The sequence below is a fragment of the Buceros rhinoceros genome, unplaced genomic scaffold (assembly GCF_000710305.1).
Source record: "Buceros rhinoceros silvestris isolate BGI_N320 unplaced genomic scaffold, ASM71030v1 scaffold3195, whole genome shotgun sequence".
Lineage (NCBI taxonomy): Eukaryota > Metazoa > Chordata > Aves > Bucerotiformes > Bucerotidae > Buceros > Buceros rhinoceros.
The window spans coordinates 6,564-11,458 of NW_010412185.1; the positions used below are offsets into that span (position 1 = coordinate 6,564).

Consider the following 4,895-nt stretch of genomic DNA (forward strand, 5'->3'; position numbering starts at 1 on the left):
CCTACACAAACTTTAACAATTATCTTACGTGTTACATAAAAAAAAATTCTGCCCAGTGTGATATCAGTTTCAACAAAAGATGGCTTCAAAAATAATCAGTACGAGTTTGCTTTAGTCACTAGCTCATTTGCGGCAGCAGCACTTTCAGTGACTCATAGCTCGGCAAAGTACAAAAGTTTTAATACCCAGGATCAGCAAAGTGTATACAGTCAGGTCTGACATTAAGAGTGAATAGTCTCACTGAAGCTGATGGAGAGTTTTGGTGTTGGAAAGTCCTGCAGTTTAGCCTCAATCTCATGAGACTCCATGTTTGCAGAAAAGCCCTGATCTCTAAACTACCCCACTGCAGGAGATTTCCAGTTTTTCTGTCTTTTCTTTTTAATCAAACCCTCTAGTGGCATGGAAAGCTTTCAGAAGATGGCTTCAGCATCTTCTCAACAAGATGACCAAAGTTCTGCCACTCAAGTTTGGGGAAGGCATAATGCCGCGACTGAGCGATGGACCAGGCTGGTGCCAGACGAACACCCAGCTCCACAACAGCTCGGCAGCCTCTGCTGCTCGCGCCACGTGCTGCAAGTACTTACGGTCCTGCTTAGCAAGACATTCTCTAAGGGCATGGACACATCTGGGTGCCCAAGTGTATAACTGTAACTGTTTGTCTCTTATTAATATAATAAAAGGACATAACCCTACTAAGGGCGTTTTACTAACCATCATCTTTAAAGTCAGTCTGATCAGAAGGCGGCTGCAATTTCCTGAGAGTATTTTGCTCTTCTATTTTAGGAAGAAAGTATCCGATGTTTGGTATCATTGTGCAAATATTTTTAATTCTATGTAACTGCTGGTGAGTGAATGCTACACACTGGGGTCAAGACTTGTTTGTATTATTTTAATTAGACTTGGGGAGAGAAAATCCTACCAAATAAATGATGTGCCTGAAAATAAAATTCAAATATTAATGATAACTTAGAATATTTTAAAAGCTTTAAAAATTATCTATCATGTTCTGCTTTACTTTTAATTAAATGCTTAAGCCCTTCAAAGGGATTCATTAACACATCTGCAATTCAGATTAATTCATTTTGTCACTGCTGTTTTGACAGATGGCCATATGTAGGGTACGGTATTTTGCAAAGCAATCAGGCCACATGAGAAAAATTTGACAACAGATTGCGTTAATCTTAAAGGAAGTTTAATAATACGTTGAAAAATAAAAAGCTTATTATAAAAATACAGTTGCAATAAAGCAGTGCGAGATTTCAGAACGGCGGCGCTCTGCTGAACTACTCAGCTGCTGTTTCTCTCCCTGAGTGCTCTTCACGTGTATTATTCCTGGATCTTGGAACTGCTTCAGTTTTGAAACCTTAAGGGTTTGTCCTTCTCTCTGACTCACGTACACAACTCCCACCAGCAGCAATGAGTTACCCACAAAGAGGAGCTCGCGCAGCTGAAACGTAGCGCTGGCAGAGTGCAGTTGTTACCGTCGTCGAATGATCTGTTTTCGGATTCACTTAACACAAAGCCGGCTATTCCCGAAAGTCTTAATCCAGCAAAGAATTGCGACTCTGGGCCAGATTGCAGCAGAGCATTTGAGCTCAGCCTTAGCCTTAAAGCATCCAAGTCCCTTTGGGTTTGACAATAAGCTGACAATAAGCTTCCTTGGCCCATGGCCCAAGCCCTCGGCACCTTGCAGACCTGATCCTGTCACCCAGGGGAGCTGCACGGGAAGGGACTTTCACCAGTTTTGTTGAATAAAGTTGCAGCTCTCATCTGCCGCCACTCAGCCACCATTATGGAGCCATTACGCAGCTTTATGTTATTAATTCTACCTTCATTTTAATTCTTCCCTTTTTTTCCCTTCCCCTAAACAGGCAATGTCTGTAACTCTCCTCCACAGCATCAGAGTACTTCCTGAAATGAAGACTCATTGGGAAATCAAAAAAAAAATAGTATGCTTTTACAAAATTATGGGTTATATGGCACTTTAGAACAAAATTCTGCTCTGCCAACGGCTTCAGTAAGACAAGTCACGTAAGTCAAATATAGTCTTTTTAATGAAATACTGATCCAAAGAATGCTCAAAGAAAGGAAGAATACATTTTACCAATTCTGAAAAATTAAAATGTTGCCTGGGTGCTTTCCACATCTACATTATTATTATTAATGTTAATAACAGTGGGTTGCACTCCCAGTGAAAAAGGCAGTAGGTGGTCATTATAGATTCAGTACTTTTTAGAAACATCCTGAAGACAATGTATTCATACATTGAATAAAGCCTCTTTATATTATTATTTTTAGATGAAAAAAAAATTCTGTCTGGGCCAGGAGCTAATGAATTCATCTTCTTGTGCCAACTGCACTTGAAAAATTGCACTATGTTCTCTTTATACTCAACAATTACATGAATGCAATTAAATAGAACACTTAAGATGATCTAATGCTCTAAAATTCTGTCTTTTTTAACTTTATCATATATTTCGATACAAAGGGTTGTTGCTGTTTTTCAGTCCACTTCTTGGGGATTCAAAGCCCTGCTTCTCCAAAGAACGTTTTCTAATCCTTTTCAGGTTTATTTAAACTTAAGGCCATGAATCAACAGAGAGCAAGCCCTGGACTGAGGATCATGGAGAGCTGAGGTCGGGCTCCTCAGGCAATGGGGGCTTCTAGGACCCACCAAAAGCCCCAGTTACTGGATGCATCAGCCAAGCTCAGCACTGGCACTAGGGTGGCATCCTCCTGCTGTACTTAGATATTCACCTAGCTCTGCTCATGCCTTCATCAGAAGAATGCAGAGAGAGTCACACCTAGCACCCAAAGTTGTGGATGTCATGGGAGAGGAGATGCTGACCTCAGTCCCAAAGCCAAAGGGAATGGGGGCTCAAGTAAAGACAAAAGCAATGACATGACTGCATCACCGCCAGCCAGAGAAGGCACTGGAGTTACGCTGAACTGCAGCTGGGTTCAACCACAAAGAACAGCACATGTGGAGCAGACGGACAGTGAAACCGGACTCCCAGGGAATAGTTTCTCCCACACCGCAGCTTGTGGTGCTCTCCATGTGAGCAGAGCCCTCTATAAGTGGTCTGAGAGCCCCATAGCCGGTGCTTGCACAGCACTGCAAAGTGAATGTCAAAGAGATGATGCATGTCCATAACAGAGCAGCCACCCATTGTCCACTTTTCACACAGACAAAACACAGGGAAAGAAATGTGGTGGCTCACCCCAAGCTCCCAGGGCAGAATAAGTGCCAGGTTTCAGCTGCCAACTAGTGTCTCCAAATATGAGACTTGTGAGAGGGACGAATGTGGGGGCTTGGTGAGGCAAGAAGGAGGAGCTGACCACTGACCTCTAAAGAAAACCACCAGTCAGACTTCGGGATCAGACTGCGACCAGAGACAGCACATTCAACCGCCTTCTTCACTTAGACTATATCTTTCCTGTTTTTCTTCCTCTTCCACTAGGTGCAGCAAAGTCATATCACCAAGTAAGGGCGTAGATTAATCCCCAGGGAATGTCTTTCACTCCAGCTTAGGGCTGGAAATTCATAGGCTCTTGGCACTTCTAGCAGCACATGCTTACAAGGAGACATGACCATATCACACTTCTGCCATCCCCCAAACCCCCTCTATCTATGAAACCAAGAAATGTCAGAAAACACCTTCGTAGGAAGGAATGGTGATGGGACAAAAAGGTGGTAGAAAAGCACTGGCCTTCAAACAGGTAGACCTCATCTGGTAGAAGAGGCAAGAGATAGGGATTGAGCAATAGAAGAGGATCAACCCCACTACAGAGATGCTGGACCACACCGATAGCAGACCCCAGACTAGCAAAAGGCCCAAGCAGAGAGGACTGTAGCACAGGGATAGGTGGGGTGTGGGAAGCCAGCAGGTCAAGAGACGACGAAAAGGCCTCTGAAAGGGCTCTAATCACAGACAAGGATAAACCTCTACAAGATACTTGCAGCTTTCGAGGAAAGAGGGAGGAGTTAGCACGTGGTGTTGGAGGTGGACACAGAAGGGTGACTGCTAGCCTGCGAGTTTCAGGATTCCCATGGCTCAGCCTCGGGTTTTATCAGGAAAGACAGGCAGGAGTTAAGGCTGCTAAGCTGATACTAATGACTAATTAGTATGAGTTAAACAGTTAATTAGAAATTAGCCAAGTAGCTGCAGGGGGCCGGAGGCAATGCCAGTACAGTGCCTACAGAACCCCTGAGCTGAGCAGGGGTAATGCCAGTGCTATGGGACAGCCTCAGCCTCATCCATCCAGGCAGGAGAAAGAGGAGCTCTGCCCAGAGGTTTGCAGGGCTGAAGTCTCCGTCCTTCAGCTCTTCCCCTTTTTCTCAATTCAACAAGGTGCACGTGCAAATTCTGTCACTGCACTTCTCCACAGGTCAGCACGACCTGGCGCATGACCGCAGGGTCAGTACGCCTAATCCCTGGGAAAGGAAGGGAAGGGGAGCAGCACACAGAAGCTGAGACACCTACAAACTGCATTGCTGAGACATCCAATCCAAAGAGATGCATCTTCAGCCAAGAAACTGTGACTCATGATTTAATTTTTCCAGGACCTAAGATTTCAAAGTGATTCATTTGGTCAGAAAAAAAAACAGTCCTACCATTTTTCATTCGGGGGTAATTTCATTCTGGTTTTACCAATTTCTAGTTAGTGCAATAAAATCAAACTCCAGGTGATGGTCTTAGAGCATTAAGACTTGTGAAGCTCCCTTTTCTGTAACTCAAGTAACTACTGCTTTTGAAAATTAACCTTATACTCTCTTTCTTTGAGAAGCTTTTACAGATTCCATCATCTTCAGCAGTGCCATTAAAGCAAAGCCAGGGTGTTTATTTTGTTTGCAGAGAAGAAACTGATTGAAATCATATTTATAGTCTTGGAGC

The 4,895-nt window shown here is 43.7% G+C and overlaps 1 protein-coding gene across 1 annotated transcript in view; it reads right to left on the reverse strand.

Annotated features, from left to right (window-relative positions):
• MAGI1 (membrane associated guanylate kinase, WW and PDZ domain containing 1) overlaps positions 1-4,895 on the reverse strand; it is a gene marked incomplete at both ends in the record, with an annotated part of 151,246 nt that overhangs the window by 3,924 nt on the left and 142,427 nt on the right. The gene's annotated exons all lie outside the window — the stretch shown is intronic.